We start from the raw sequence: 17952 nt of genomic DNA, 5'->3' as shown, positions 1-17952 counted from the left end.
TACAATCAAGCTGGCCAGCCGATTTTACCGTGTAATTGTAGGAAGGTTTCCGTTGAGTTTTCCGTATTTGGCGTCTTGGACTAAGATTTTCGAGGACTATATCACGCGCTATTCCAGGTTCAGACACACTCATCTCAACTATCAGTTGGCATGTTGAAAGCCACATGGTTGCGCTTGAGTACGTCTTTGTACCGCAGGTATTGTCCACCTTGTTTACAGTTCCTTCTAGACACCTCGAAATAGAAAACCTTTCTGTCATCCATTCGCATGACGTGACCGCACCATCGTAGGTGATGTTTTATGATGAGAGCTTCTATTCCGAATATGCCAGAACGACGTAATACTTCTGTTATTGGAAAACCATCTTGCCGCTTTATGCGAAGGATGGACCTTAGACATTTTAAGTGTTACGTATCAAGTACGCCGCTGAGACTTTGTACTTACACTAATATTTTAAGTTTTCCAAAGGCTGCCACCGCACCTGTTATCCGGGCTGGCAACTCCGATGACTTTGGAGTCATTTCATATTTGAGAACCCAAATATTTTAATTTTGAAACTTCCTCCAGCTCAGCGCCCTTTAAAGCAACATTGGAAGAAGCTACATCCCCGGAGCATCCTCTGGATGGTTATTTTAAAAGGGTTTTGCACAAAACTATAAATATTCTGGTGTGTGACTTAATTGAATCGGCCATTCCTCGGCAAGTTTGGTTAACTGACGCATAGATGTGAGACGTGAGAGATCAAAAATGATCTTATTCATTTTAGCCTTAATTTTAATTAAGCTATAAATAACAATTCCACAGAGTATCCCACTTATGCGTGATACAGAAGCGATATATAAAGAAAATAGACTAGGAACCATGGTTCCTAGTCTATTTATTATAGTATATATATTATATGTCATAACACATGGAGCCATGGCTCCAACCAAACCAAACTTGCCGAGGAATGGCCGATTCAATTAAGTCACACACCAGAATATTTATAGTTTTGTGCAAAACCCTTTTAAAATAACCATCCAGAGGATGCTCCGGGGATGTAGCTTCTTCCAATGTTGCTTTAAAGGGCGCTGAGCTGGAGGAAGTTTCAAAATTAAAATATTTGGGTTCTCAAATATGAAATGACTCCAAAGTCATCGGAGTTGCCAGCCCGGATAACAGGTGCGGTGGCAGCCTTTGGAAAACTTAAAATATTAGTGTAAGTACAAAGTCTCAGCGGCGTACTTGATACGTAACACTTTAAATGTCTAAGGTCCATCCTTCGCATAAAGCGGCAAGATGGTTTTCCAATAACAGAAGTATTACGTCGTTCTGGCATATTCGGAATAGAAGCTCTCATCATAAAACATCACCTACGATGGTGCGGTCACGTCATGCGAATGGATGACAGAAAGGTTTTCTATTTCGAGGTGTCTAGAAGGAACTGTAAACAAGGTGGACAATACCTGCGGTACAAAGACGTACTCAAGCGCAACCATGTGGCTTTCAACATGCCAACTGATAGTTGAGATGAGTGTGTCTGAACCTGGAATAGCGCGTGATATAGTCCTCGAAAATCTTAGTCCAAGACGCCAAATACGGAAAACTCAACGGAAACCTTCCTACAATTACACGGTAAAATCGGCTGGCCAGCTTGATTGTATGCCATGTGACCAGATCTTCAATTCGAAGTTCGGTTCCGCTAGCCACGTCAAAGTCTACCACAACAACGACTTGGTATAGACACAAATAGAAGTCACCATCAACGGATACGGCTTGGGTGACATGATGACACGCACACTCCCGGTCTTCCCAATCGTAATTTTAGCTGTGTGAACCGCCCAACCAGGACCTGCCCATACTTATTTTGATATGTTGAAGTGATGCGGGCACAAGGTTTCATACAAAATTGCGATGACTGAAATGTTAACATTATTTCTTTTTTGTTTTGGAAAAACGTTTTAAGTCCTTTCAAAAGAAAATGATAGTTGTTTTATACGACAAAAAAATTAAAAAAATGTAGCATAAATAGCTGAAGTCAAACTCTACGAATATTTTCGGTAAAGGCAAAACAGTTCAAGTGCCAATTTTACTTTTAAACTGTCGAAGGCAAAACGGTTGAAGCGACAATATTTATAAAATCTGGATTAAAGCAAAAAGATTTAAGCGCCAAATCTATTTTCGTTTCGTCTAAGGATAAATGATTTAACCGACTTATCTATAACAAAACACTTTCAGGGAAAACGCTTTAACAGACTTCGAATCACGAAAATGAAAAGACATAACAGCTTATGTGACCGACTCATATCCCGGAATACGACTGATATGCCACCCGCCCAGAATTTTGTGCATTTTTTTGTCGGTTAAAACACGGGTTTTTAAAAATGTACCCAAAGTGCTAATTGGTTGAAGCGCCAAAAAGTAGCTTCGATTGATCTGAAACCAAGATCAGTCGACGCGGAAAAAATCGCTGATTCCGAATATATATATAAGTCAATTTCGCCCAAAATGTCGCTTAAACCCATTTGCCTTTCAACCCTCGATTTGTTAAAATGTAGAAATTGTTTGGACTCGACACTCGCGAGCAGGCCACGTATACACCACGTGCGCTCCCCCACCACAAGACAGCGCCGTTGACTGCCGCCACACTTCGGCGAATGTGCGCGACGACGAACGACGACCGACGGCAGTGGCGGCGATGCAGAGTATTCGTTAAAAGGAACTTTATCTACAAAAGCCAAATTTTTTTAACTTGATACACCCAAAACTACTAAATATCATGTTCCTAGGTTCAGTGGTTAATATTTTGTATACAAAAAGTTTGGCTTCGTAGTTCCCGTTCCGAATCCGTTCCGTTCCGTTCGAATTTCGGAAAATCCGTTTGTTGAAAAACTCTGCACATCCTAAGAGACCTACGTATCAAGTTTCATGGTTTTATCTTCAAAAATGACGAATACCCATACAAACATTCAACCCGTATTTCACCCCCATACTGGTAAAAATTTCAAAATGCTTGAACAAACGATTTTTTGTTTGTTATTTAGTGCCTAAACACAAAATTTAATATTTTTATCTTGAAAAATGACGAACCTCATAAAAAATTTCAACACCTATTTCATCCCCTCAAAGATCGAATTTTCAAAAACGCTTTAACAAATTGTTTTTTTATTTCTTATCAAGTTCCTAAATATAAAGTTTCGTGGTTTTATCCCCAAAAATGACGAACTCCCATACAAACTTTCAACCCTCATTTCACCCCCTCACTGGTCGAAATTTCAGCAACGCTAGAACAAATGTTTAATTATTTTTTATCAAGTGCTTAAATATAAAGTTTCATGGATTTATATTTTAAAACTAGCTTTTGCCCGCGACTTCGTCCGCGTGGCGTGTTATATAAGAGAGAGATCTTCGTGTGTGTGGGAGTGCATATCAAATTTCAAGCATCTAACTTATGCAGTTTAGATTTTTTCATACATTTTTTTTCCCAATAACTCCCATTTTTCAAAATACAGCCAAAAATAAACTTTATATTTACTAAGGTATGCATGCATGCTAGATTGAATCAATTGATTGAATTGATTTTTTTTTAATTGATTGTTCTTTGAGTTTTAATTTTAATACACACTTCCTCTCTTCCCTTCAACGTTGCTGTGCCCTACAGGGTCCATGTTTTAGTTCCTATGCCTATGTAACACCCCATTGTACTACATGGAATGCAATAAATAATTTAATTGAATTGAATTGAAAACATCTATCTTACGCGGTTTCGATTTTTTCATACAAATGTTTTTTTCCCGCTAACTCCCGTTTCCGTGGGAATTTTGCAATATCCTGTTGCAACTAAGGTTTAAGTTAACTAAAGTACCTGCATGCCAAATTTCAAGCGTCTAACTTAAGCGGTTTAGATTTTTCATACAAAAGGATTTTCCCGCTAATTTCCGTTCCCGTGGGAATTCCGGGAATTCCTTTCTTAGTGCACCTCTACGGTACCTAAGCTATGTCCCTTCCAAATTTCAAATGCCTACATTTAGCCGTTCAGGCTATGCGTTGATATGTCAGTCACTGAGTCAGTCAGTTTCTCCTTTTATTTAGATTTGATTTTTTCATACAAATGTTTTTTCCCGTTAACTACCGTTCCCGTGGGAATTTTGTAATATCCTGTTGCAACTAATCTTTAAGTTTACTAAAGTACCTGCATGCCAAATTTCAAACGTCTAACTTGAGTGGTTTAGATTTTTCATACAAAAGGATTTTCCCGCTAATTCCCGTTCCCGTGGGAATTTCGGGAATTCCTTTCTTAGTACACCTCTACGGTGTCTAAGGTACCTGCGTGCCAAATTTTAAACATCTTACTTGAATGGTTTAGATTTTTCATACAAAAGGATTTTCCCGTTAATTCCCGTTCCCGTGGGAATTTCGGGAATTCCTTTCTTAGTGCACCTCCACGGTACCTAAGGTACCTGCATGACAAATTTCAAACGTCTAACTTGAATGGTTTAGATTTTTCATACAAAAGGATTTTCCCGCTAATTCCCGTTCTCGTGAGAATTTCGGGAATTCCTTTCTTAGTGCACCTCCACGGTACCTAAGGTATCTGCATGCTAAATTTCAAATGTCTAACTTGAGTGGTTTAGATTTTTCATACAAAAGGTATTTCCCGCTAATTCCCGTTCCCGTGAGAATTTTGGGAATTCCTTTCTTAGTGCACCTCTACGGTACCTATGGTACCTGCATGCCAAATTTCAAACGTCTAACTTGAGTAGTTTAGATTTTTCATACAAAAGGATTTTCCCGCTAATTCCCGTTCCCGTGGGAATTTCGGGAATTCCTTTCTTAGTACACCTCTACGGTATCTAAGGTACCTGCATGACAAATTTCAAACATCTAACTTGAATGGTTTAGATTTTTCATACAAAAATATTTTTCCGCTAATTCCCGTTCCCGTGGGAATTTCGGGAATTCCTTTCTTAGTGCACCTCTACGTTATCTAAGGTACCTGCATGCCAAATTTCAAAAGTCTTACTTGAGTGGTTTAGATTTTTCATACAAAAGGATTTTCCCGCTAATTCCCATTCCCGTAGGAATTTCGGGAATTCCTTTCTTAGTGCACCTCTACGGTATCTAAGGTACCTGCATGCCAAATTTCAAACGTCTAACTTGAGTGGTTTAGATTTTTCATACAAAAGGATTTCCCTTCACTACTCTGCTCCTATTGATTGTAGCGTGATGAAAAGTATACTATGACCTGTCCAGGAGTGTGAAGAATAATTGTACCAAGTTTCATTAAAATCCGTCCAGTAGTTTTTGTTTCTATAAGGAACATACAGACAGACAGACAGACAGACAGACAGACAGACAGACAGACAGACAGACAAAAATTTTACTGATTGCATTTTTGGCATCAGTATCGATCACTTATCACCCCCTGATAGTTATTTTGAAAAAATATTTAATGTACAGAATTGACCTCTCTACAGATTTATTATAAGTATAGATTAAAATATCCCATACAAACTTTCAACCCCTATTTCAATCTCTTCGTCCCTTCTTTTCGCAATAAAAGGTATCCTATTTTCTTTCTCAGGGTCTAAAGATTGTCTGTGCCAAATTTAATCAAAATCGGTTGAGAGGTTTAAGCGGGAAAGCGTAACAGACAGACAGACAGACAGAGTTACTTTCGCATTTATAATATTAGTAAGGATTATTTTCCCTCGTTAAATAGTAAACAAACTAAGTGTAGGTGTTATAATTTCGTTGACGAACTGATTACCTATCCGTTTCTTTGTCTAAAATGAGTATTACCTTATTACTATGATTGATTACTGGGCTTAAAGTTCGTATAAATGTCTATCGAATTACCTCCTCAAGTTTAAAGCGTAGCTAGTCATGTAGTACTATATTAATTATGTGGTGTAAGTAATTAGATTTTATCTGTATGTAATGTAACAGTCAGTTGAATAAAAAAACTTATACAAATCAGATCAATTAATTGGCGTAATGTGATTCTAGAAAGAGTTTTAATGTTAATAGATAGCTAGCTATAGCTATGTGTAGGTTCCTGTAGGAATGAGATATACCTGTTTAATAAAGACAGTTGCATCAAAATTTTATCATAAATTCCCTAAATTATGGCGCCTACCTACCCTCTAAGTTAGAAAAGTGATCAAATACTAACTTGAGGTCACTCAGTTTAAAAAAAAACATCGAAATCATTCCAGTAGCTATGGCGTCATGCGCTTCTTGACACGATCACGAAATCTAGATTTCCGCGGGAATGAGGTATTTTCCCGCCATAAAAAGTAGCCTGTGTCCGTGCCTAAGATCCTATCTTTAAATTAACCAAGTCTTATAAAATTCCGTTCAGACGTTAAGGCGTGAATGAGGCAAACTTTTAAAACAAACAATTAAAAATCACTAACCTAGTTTTCTGTCTACTGCCTACGCCTTAAGTACGATAGCATAAATATTAATAGGCCATATCCTTTTCTAGATTACTATCTATCAGCTAACTAAATTTCATCAAAATCCGTTGAGCCGTTTAGGCATGATAGACAAAACTCCCAGCAAAAACCATAAAAAAATCACTAACTCAATTCAGTTTTCTGCCTACTTCCTACCCCCTAAGTACGATGACGTGATCAATTTGACCGTACAACCGTTTGTAGATAACCAACTATTACCTTACTAAATTTCATTAAAATCCGTTCAGCCGTTTAGACGTGAAAGAGCAAAAGTCCCAACAAAAACGACTACAAATCACTAAATCAATTTAGTTATCTGCCAACTGCCTACCCCCTAAGAACGATGGCGTGATTATTTATAGCCTATGACCATTTCTAGGTTATCATCTATCACCATACCAAATTTCATCAAAATCCGTTGAGCCGTTTAGGCGTGAAAGAGTAACAGACAGACAGACAGACAGACAGACAGACAGACAGACAGACAGACAGACAGAGTTACTTTCGCATTTATAATATTAGTATGGATTATTTATTATTATTTAACCTGAAAAAACTATATTTTTATTTATTCTAGTAATATTGTTTACATTTTGTAGCAATTATGTAATTTATTTATTTATCTTTTTGTATTTTGTTGGTATAATATGTATTATTTATATAAGTTATTGTTTTGATACTCTAGTTGTTTTAACAGTTCATTTTTTAATGTATTAGATAAGTTGTTTTTGTTTATTTTTAATTTAGCATGATTAGGTAGTTTATTTATTAGGTCTGGTAAGATATATTCGGATGTTCTTCTGCCATAATAATTGTTATAACGGGGCTTAGTTAGTATTTTATTTGTGACTTGTCTTGTTATCTTAGTATGTGTTGTTGGATGCTGTATTTCTGTTCTAAAGTACTGTTCGGTAAGCATATTCAATTTAAATTTGTCATGAACTGGTAAAATTTTATTGTACATAAAGATCTCATTATAGCTTTTTAATTGATTTTTGATGTTATGTGGTGTAATTAATTTTAGGATTCTTACCTGTAGCCTATATTGTAAGGCGCGGTATTAATTGAGTAGGTGTTTTATGATTAAAATATTAGAATGTCATTTGACTAATTCGGTTGTCCGAGCGAACGAGGGAATCGAGTGGTGGGGATGTGAATTCGTAAGGCAACGATTCGTGGCGGTCAGTTGGTAACGGGCCGTCATTGAGAGTGGTCGTCTACCTTTGAAGTGCAGTTGCAATAATCATTACTACTATATATCTAGTTGGAGAATTGTAAAAGGTGTGGTGATAGAAGATTAAAAGTGTGTGCTCATCAAAGGGAGTTTTATTATACTTCAGAAGTGGGATGTCCTTCCCTACATTTTCATTTTGCATGAACGTACATCTTACAAGAGATTAGTATTCAAGAATTTTGAGCGAAAGAAAATGTGAAAACCATTACAAACCATTTTAGTCGATTTAAATTATGTGCGGGAATTTGTGATTTTACGTGGTTAATCATCAAGTGCAAAAAAAAAAAAAAGTATTATCGTACCGTGCTGTACATATTACATAACGATACCAAAAGTTACGAACAAAGAAAATATATTTTGAAGTGATAGATAACCGTTACTGGTTTGAATTATGTGGCAAAGGTTATGAATCTTATTTTTTTTTCCTATTTATCATAAAACATAACTGACGTACCTCTTCAGGAATGCAGGCTTGATGAGGTTATGTTTTACTTTTAACTAATTAACTGGTTGATATTATAATATCTTATTATCAACGATTTCACATTTTTAACACTTAACAAACTGTTAGACTTCAATGTGTGGCTAGATGGCAGTAATCATTATATACTTACAATCTACCCACTTGCCTACGGGGCTTACATAATAGTATAAGTTACATACGTAGTTCAGTAGTTCTGTGATATTGGGAATTAACATAATAATGTATAAAATGATATGTTTAATAAGTATTGATAAAAAAAAAAGAAAATTAAGATAGCTCGTGTAATTCCCTTATTATAACTTTCCATGTAGTACTGTGGGCTTTCGATAAAAATAAAGAAAAAAAAAAATGACTGAATTTATTTAATAGGACAAATCTAAACACTGTGTTTTTACGTTCGAGTTTCAGATAATGCCCAGTGACAAAGAAAGCACGCATCGGCGCCTAGCAACGCCTACTCCTGGGACGTCGGCGTCGCGCCGTGAGGAGACGGACAGGCGCAGCCGCAGTCGCAGCCGCCGTGATGTCCAGAGTCGGAGCAGTCACGGCGAGCGGGATCGCGGCCGCAGCCACAGCTACCGAGATCGGGAGAAGGAATTGAAGCTGCAGCAAGAGCGGGTTCGTAGGCTTGAGATAGAACTTGATAGGGAAAGAAGCATGCGACAGTCGCGTCAGCGCTCGCGCCGGACCTCGCCACGACAATCCCGGCAGCGCTCCCGCAACTCTGTGCGGCCGCGTGCTCGTGTGTCGGATTCACCTAGAGATACTTCCGCGCGTCGTAGTTCTTATCGACACGATGATAACATTCCGAGACGAGAACCTTACAGCTTGGGACGGTCACGATCTCGATCACGTAAAGACACACGACATGACACGCGAGCTACGCCGCCGCAACGCGCTCGTACCCCTTCTTTCACAGCCGGTGTTGTAGCTGATATTATAAATTCATTAAGGCAGTCCAAGCCTCAGTCGTCGCCAGCGCACTCTGCCGTTTTAAATACTAATCAAACAAATACCAAAAACATTTTGCCGGACTTTGATCCTTCATCAAAGAATCAAAGAGTGGATGTATGGCTTAAGAAGGTAAACGAGAGTGCTGCTGTTTACGGCTGGGACGAAAGGACCACGGTATACTTTGCCATGCAAAAACTCCAGGGACTGGCCAAGGTCTGGTACGAGGGGTTAAATTCTATATTATTCAGCTGGGCTGAATGGCAAACAAAATTAATTAACGCTTTCCCTTGTGAACAGAACTATGGCCAGGCCCTGGAAGATATGTTAAAGAGGAAAAGTAGATATAATGAACCCGTTGAATTGTACTATTATGAGAAGCTAGCTCTAGTGAACCGATGTGACATCGACGGCAAGCGGGCAGTAGACTGCATCATTCATGGCTTAAGCGATAAAACTATTAAGACAGGCGCGTTGGCTTTGAGGTGTACGAATCCCGAACAACTGTTACAATTTCTTATGAGCAATAAGGAAACTCATTCTTTTATGGACCGCAATATGGGTCAGAGAAACAAAATTAATGAAAATCAAAGTAATAATTCAAATAGTCGTCCGCCACTGAACAAGACTGAAAAATCTCAATTCACTTCCTCGTGTTTCAATTGCAAGGAACGTGGTCACCCTTTCTTTAAGTGTCCTAAACCTCTTATTAAATGCACTCAGTGCGACAGATTTGGTCACACTGCCGACAAATGCAATTTCATAGGATCTCAGAACAACAAAGGAGGTCCACCTTCAAAAACGATGTGCATAACCACATCTACCCCTAATTCCAAATTTATCAAGGATGTTTTTCTAAACAACGCACCATTGAAGGGTTTTATAGACTTCGGCAGTGAAGTCTCGTTGATAGCCAAGTCGATCCTTCCCGTGTTAGGCGTGGAGCATAACAATACCACGACTGTCTTGAAGGGCTTTGGGAACGAATTAGTTCACACATTGGGTTCAGTAACGACTAAACTAACGATAGATGATGTATCTGCTTTGGTGACCTGCCAAGTAGTTGATGACAAGTTCCTGGACTTGCCCCTTTTAGTGGGTCAGTCTTTTACTGAACAGCCGCACGTAACTGTTTATAAGACGGCGGATGAACTGAAGTTCATTGATTCGGGAAATGGAATGCTATATCCTCTGGTTGAAGAAAATGATCAAAGTCCTGTCAAAATCATGGCCTCCGCTGATGCCCAAGTATGTGGCCCAGCTATGATTAGGTGTTATACGGACTCGTGTACCGACGGTAGTATATTGTTGGACAGTAAGGTGATTGGCAAACCAACTCATCCATACATGATTTATGGTGGCATCTATCAGGTCAAGGATTGTTCAGTGAATGTATGTATTGGGCCGATATCTTCTGACTGTAAAATCTTCTCACATGACGTTTTGGCCCGAGGTGTAAAAGTTCAAGTAGTTAATCGTATAATCTCACATAATGAAGAGGGGTTTCAGCAGCACAATAAGGTTGACTTGAGTAAAATCCGAATCGGTAGTAGCGTTACTGAGGAGCAGAAGCGGAAGTTGACTGATTTACTAGAACGGTTTAGTCATTGTTTCGCGTCAAATTTACAACAGTTAGGATGCACTACTGCCGCTGAAATGAATATAGATTTGAGTAGCAATAAACCGGTGGTTTATAGGCCGTATCGATTGTCTCACAAGGAGAGGGAACGCGTAAGGGAGATGGTTGATGAAATGATCGAAGCCGACATTATCAGGGAATCTGTTTCAGAGTATGCGAGCCCAGTCATATTAGTGCGCAAAAAGGATGGAAACCTTAGGATGTGCATCGACTACCGCATGCTCAACTCAATAACAGTGAAGGAACGCTATCCCATGCCTGTTATTGAGGATGAGATAGCACGACTATCCGGGCAGGCCTATTTCATCACATTAGATTTGGCATCTGGTTATTACCAGGTACCAATATCGGAACGATCTAAGCCACTGACAGCGTTTGTTACGCCAGACGGACAGTACGAATTTAATCGTATGCCGTTTGGCCTAGCAAACGCGCCGGCGATCTTTCAAAGAATGATGAACAAGGTTCTGGGGTCGGCTCGGTACACTAAAGCAACAGCGTATATAGACGACGTGCTAATATATGGCAGAAATGTAGAGGAATGCCTAGACAGGCTTGCAGACGTCCTAGGACTATTAGAAAAAGCGAATTTAACACTTAACCTTTCCAAGTGCGACTTCCTGAAAGATAGCATAGACTATCTGGGTTACGAAGTAAGTGCTTCAGGCATTCGACCTGGCGATAAGAAAGTCCAATGTGTTCTGGATTTTCCTCGACCCCTGAATGTGCACTCAGTACGGCAGTTCTTAGGACTAGTTGGGTACTTTCGTAAATTCATACGGGATTTTGCTAGATTATCAAACCCACTAAGTAAATTATTAAAAAAGAACGCAACCTGGATCTGGGATGCCGAGCAAGAAGAATCATTCAGGGAACTGAAGGGCAGGCTTGTTGACAGGCCTATTTTGGCAATATACGACCCTAATGCCGAAACGGAACTACACACCGATGCCAGTAAGTTAGGCATCGGTGGTATTCTGATGCAACGCTCCAGAAATGATGAGAGTTTTAAACCAGTGGCATACTACAGCCGACAAACGTCTCCAGAAGAGAAAAACTTTCATGCCTATGAGTTGGAGACGTTGGCTGTGGTATGCTCGCTGAAGAAGTTCAGGATTTATCTGTTAGGACAAAATTTTAAGATTGTGACCGACTGTAGCGCACTACGTTCGACATTTTCCAAGCGCGATATCATTCCACGCATAGCCCGATGGTGGCTCTTGCTACAGGAGTTTCATTGCTCTGTGGAATATCGCCCCGGAACAAAAATGTGTCACGTCGATGCGTTGTCACGAAATCCTGTGGCTGATGCTAACACGACTAACGATGATAATGAGGCGAATGACCACTACCCTGCTGTCATATCGATTAGTAACGAAGATTGGTTACAGACATTGCAGTTGGGTGACCCAGAACTATGTCGAATACGCGATGTGCTTAATTCAGATCTAGACGCAGATGGGCTCAAACATATTAAGGACAACTACCTCATCAAAGATAACAGGCTTTATAAATATCTAGATGGTGACAAAATGAACATTCGTTGGGTCGTCCCTAAGGGAGCTAGGTGGCAACTGTGTCAGAAAAATCACGATGCTATTGGACATTTCGGGGTAGAGAAAACCTTGGAACGTATCAAGAAGGCGTACTGGTTCCCAAAAATGTCTAGGTTTATAAAAAAATATGTTGAGGCGTGTATGGAGTGCGCGTATTCGAAGAAATCCTCCACCTCGAAAGAGGGTCATTTGCACACAATTGAGAAGAAGGACATCCCGTTTCATACGGTCCACATCGACCATCTCGGACCATTCGTCAGATCAAAGAAGGGAAATTCCTATCTCCTAGTTTTAGTGGATTCTTTCACTAAGTTTACGTTTGCTAAGCCAGTCCGAAACACTAAAACCATAAACGTCATACGGGTTTTAGATGACATCTTCTATACGTTTCGCACTCCTGACAGGATTGTTAGTGACCGTGGTGCGTGTTTTACCTCCCATGCCTTTAAGAGATTCTGTCTCGACAAGGGCATAAAGCACGTGTTAAATGCTGTTGCCAGTCCCCGCTCGAATGGTCAGGTTGAGCGCTATAATCGAACTATATTAAGTTCATTAACTGCGCTCAATCTGAACCGAGACGAGAGGGACTGGGACGAGAACACCGGGAAGATTCAATGGGGGTTAAATAATACTCGACAGAAAACTACCGGTAGGACCCCTTCGGAAATTATGTTTGGTACTAGTATGGATGCAGAAATAGACCCCCGACTTAATGAAATACGTGAAGAAACTCGCGAAACTGATGATTTGACTTCTATTCGACAACAGGTTAAAGAAAGGATTGACTCGGAACAAGTGAAACAAAAGGAAGCTTACGATAAAAACAGACGTCCTGCTAAGAATTATAAGGTAGGTGATCTTGTGAGAATCACAAAAACATGCTTTAATAACGACGGTAAGAGTAAAAAGCTCCTTCCACAATATATAGGTCCCTACCGTGTTGTGGCTGTTATCGGTAACGACCGATATAGGGTTACAGCAATTCCTGGCTTAACTAGTTCAAGAAATAAACGAAAAACCACTGTCGCTGCCGACAGAATGTTACCATGGGTTCACTTAGCTGCTTTAGAGGTTAATAGTGATGATGACTCTGTCGATGTAGATATTGAATCCGCAAACGAAGACGAAGAGACATAACATCGCTTAGTTCTAGAATGTGTTTCTTTGTTTTCTTTTCTTTTAGCGATTATTATACAAGTTATTCAATTGTCGATTAATCAAGAAGAATTTTGGTTATGTATTTAGATGTAAGTGATTAGATCTTATTAGAAATGTCTGAAAGTTAATGAGTAAGTTTATTTACCTCCTCTTATACTGTTTCTCATCCGTGGCATCTTTTATATGAATTCGATGAAGGCCTTGCTTAATTAAGTCGACAAATATATATATATATATATGGAGTAATGATGATGATTATAAAATTTTGCGAGAAATGAATGGTTCGCAATTTTGATTGTCTGTGAGAAATGAAGGGTTCACATGACAATCAATTTTAAGTTAGATATGACCTTGCGATAAATGAATGACTCGTTTTGGTCAGGTAGAGATGTGAGAAAAGAAGGGTTCACATATTATGTTCTTGCGAGAAATGAAGGGTTCGTGAGAATATAAACTTCATTGATTACGAAAAGTTATTAGTGTTAAAGATGAAGATAATGTTATTACAAGAATATCCCATTAGAGAAGATGTCATAACGGACTATGTACATGTTAAGGTGATAATTATATACGTATGCTTATTAATAAGAATTAAGGTTGTTGTTAAGTTTCCTAATAGATTTATACTACATATATTTTATTTTATATCTACCTAACTGCGTCACGAATCGTTCACCGAATGTAAGGCACGAGACCTGTGTATGAGGACATACACCAGGTCAGGATGGACGAATGTAAGGCGCGGTATTAATTGAGTAGGTGTTTTATGATTAAAATATTAGAATGTCATTTGACTAATTCGGTTGTCCGAGCGAACGAGGGAATCGAGTGGTGGGGATGTGAATTCGTAAGGCAACGATTCGTGGCGGTCAGTTGGTAACGGGCCGTCATTGAGAGTGGTCGTCTACCTTTGAAGTGCAGTTGCAATAATCATTACTACTATATATCTAGTTGGAGAATTGTAAAAGGTGTGGTGATAGAAGATTAAAAGTGTGTGCTCATCAAAGGGAGTTTTATTATAATATATTTGGTCAAGGTAAGATTTAAAAGTCCGTCCGTAGCTGCTGAGGCCATATGATATGATGCTTTCAGCCAAAGCTTTGTACATAGTCAGCATTAGTGTGTAGGGTATTCTATGTTTGATTATGTAGAATTTTGCCAGTATTGCCCGTAACTTACTACATACCTTATTAATGTGATTACTCCAATTAAATCTATTATCGATTACAAGGCCAAGATATGTCTGTTAAGGTACTTGTTGTAATGTTCTACATTGACATAATGTTTTATTAGAGGAACTGAGGTGTAGGCAATCATGGCTGTGAACTTTGATTTCCACTTTGCCTACGGTTTTATTGTAGCTTGAGTGTATGTGCATTAATTTAGTCTTCTCAGCATTAAGAACCAGACCGGCGTCATGAGACCATTGACAAACCCTATCAAAGTCTTCTTGTAATTTATGCATTGCAACATTGAGATTTGAATCAGCTGATACCATACATGTATCGTCTGCATATTGGTAAACTCCGCAGCTATGTACAATATTATTTATGTCATTGACATATGCCAGATAGTGCAACGGTCCTAGCACCGAGCCCTGGGCTGTACCCTCTGTAACATTGACGGCATCGCTGATCGAGTCACCTATCTTAACCTTATAAGATCTGTTTGCAAGATAACTTTTGCACCACTCCAATAGTTGGCCTCTAACTCCACTGTCCTCTAATTTATCTAGAAGTGTATCGTGTCTCAATGTATCGAACGCTTTACTGTAATCTATAAATATAAGTAATACTAGCTTTTGCCCGCGACTTCGTCCGCGTGGCGTGTTATATAAGAGAGAGATCTTCGTGTGTGTGGGAGTGCATATCAAATTTCAAGCATCTAACTTATGCAGTTTAGATTTTTTCATACATTTTTTTTTCCCAATAACTCCCATTTTTCAAAATACAGCCAAAAATAAACTTTATATTTACTAAGGTATGCATGCATGCTAGATTGAATCAATTGATTGAATTGATTTTTTTTTAATTGATTGTTCATTGAGTTTTAATTTTAATACACACTTCCTCTCTTCCCTTCAACGTTGCTGTGCCCTACAGGGTCCATGTTTTAGTTCCTATGCCTATGTAACACCCCATTGTACTACATGGAATGCAATAAATAATTTAATTGAATTGAATTGAAAACATCTATCTTACGCGGTTTCGATTTTTTCATACAAATGTTTTTTTCCCGCTAACTCCCGTTTCCGTGGGAATTTTGCAATATCCTGTTGCAACTAAGGTTTAAGTTAACTAAAGTACCTGCATGCCAAATTTCAAGCGTCTAACTTAAGCGGTTTAGATTTTTCATACAAAAGGATTTTCCCGCTAATTTCCGTTCCCGTGGGAATTCCGGGAATTCCTTTCTTAGTGCACCTCTACGGTACCTAAGCTATGTCCCTTCCAAATTTCAAATGCCTACATTTAGCCGTTCAGGCTATGCGTTGATATGTCAGTCACTGAGTCAGTCAGTTTCTCCTTTTATTTAGATTTGATTTTTTCATACAAATGTTTTTTCCCGTTAACTACCGTTCCCGTGGGAATTTTGTAATATCCTGTTGCAACTAATCTTTAAGTTTACTAAAGTACCTGCATGCCAAATTTCAAACGTCTAACTTGAGTGGTTTAGATTTTTCATACAAAAGGATTTTCCCGCTAATTCCCGTTCCCGTGGGAATTTCGGGAATTCCTTTCTTAGTACACCTCTACGGTGTCTAAGGTACCTGCGTGCCAAATTTTAAACATCTTACTTGAATGGTTTAGATTTTTCATACAAAAGGATTTTCCCGTTAATTCCCGTTCCCGTGGGAATTTCGGGAATTCCTTTCTTAGTGCACCTCCACGGTACCTAAGGTACCTGCATGACAAATTTCAAACGTCTAACTTGAATGGTTTAGATTTTTCATACAAAAGGATTTTCCCGCTAATTCCCGTTCTCGTGAGAATTTCGGGAATTCCTTTCTTAGTGCACCTCCACGGTACCTAAGGTATCTGCATGCTAAATTTCAAATGTCTAACTTGAGTGGTTTAGATTTTTCATACAAAAGGTATTTCCCGCTAATTCCCGTTCCCGTGAGAATTTTGGGAATTCCTTTCTTAGTGCACCTCTACGGTACCTATGGTACCTGCATGCCAAATTTCAAACGTCTAACTTGAGTAGTTTAGATTTTTCATACAAAAGGATTTTCCCGCTAATTCCCGTTCCCGTGGGAATTTCGGGAATTCCTTTCTTAGTACACCTCTACGGTATCTAAGGTACCTGCATGACAAATTTCAAACATCTAACTTGAATGGTTTAGATTTTTCATACAAAAATATTTTTCCGCTAATTCCCGTTCCCGTGGGAATTTCGGGAATTCCTTTCTTAGTGCACCTCTACGTTATCTAAGGTACCTGCATGCCAAATTTCAAAAGTCTTACTTGAGTGGTTTAGATTTTTCATACAAAAGGATTTTCCCGCTAATTCCCATTCCCGTAGGAATTTCGGGAATTCCTTTCTTAGTGCACCTCTACGGTATCTAAGGTACCTGCATGCCAAATTTCAAACGTCTAACTTGAGTGGTTTAGATTTTTCATACAAAAGGATTTCCCTTCACTACTCTGCTCCTATTGATTGTAGCGTGATGAAAAGTATACTATGACCTGTCCAGGAGTGTGAAGAATAATTGTACCAAGTTTCATTAAAATCCGTCCAGTAGTTTTTGTTTCTATAAGGAACATACAGACAGACAGACAGACAGACAGACAGACAGACAGACAGACAGACAGACAGACAGACAGACAGACAAAAATTTTACTGATTGCATTTTTGGCATCAGTATCGATCACTTATCACCCCCTGATAGTTATTTTGAAAAAATATTTAATGTACAGAATTGACCTCTCTACAGATTTATTATAAGTATAGATTATGTCAAAAATTCAAAAATATTTATTTTTCAAAATTGGCTTACAAAGTTAGCGCTTTTTGAACGTCAAACATAATTAAATTACATATTATGTAACTAGCTGTAAAACTACTACCACATCGGAATCTGTAACGCTGAGGGAAAGACGTGGCCAGAAAACCTCCCAGCACAGGGCCCTAGTCCTACTGTTTCATGTTTTCCTTTCTTTTCTTTTAATCCAGTTTGTATTACATAATTTATCTATCTATACTTATAATAAATCTGTAGAGAGGTCAATTCTGTACATTAAATATTTTTTCAAAATAACTATCAGGGGGTGATAAGTGATCGATACTGATGCCAAAAATGCAATCAGTAAAATTTTTGTCTGTCTGTCTGTCTGTCTGTCTGTCTGTCTGTCTGTATGTTCCTTATAGAAACAAAAACTACTGGACGGATTTTAATGAAACTTGGTACAATTATTCTTCACACTCCTGGACAGGTCATAGTATACTTTTCATCACGCTACAATCAATAGGAGCAGAGTAGTGAAGGGAAA

This window comes from Pectinophora gossypiella, unplaced genomic scaffold (genome assembly GCF_024362695.1).
Source record: "Pectinophora gossypiella unplaced genomic scaffold, ilPecGoss1.1 Pgos_37, whole genome shotgun sequence".
Classification (NCBI taxonomy): domain Eukaryota; kingdom Metazoa; phylum Arthropoda; class Insecta; order Lepidoptera; family Gelechiidae; genus Pectinophora; species Pectinophora gossypiella.
This window is presented reverse-complemented; position numbering follows the sequence as displayed.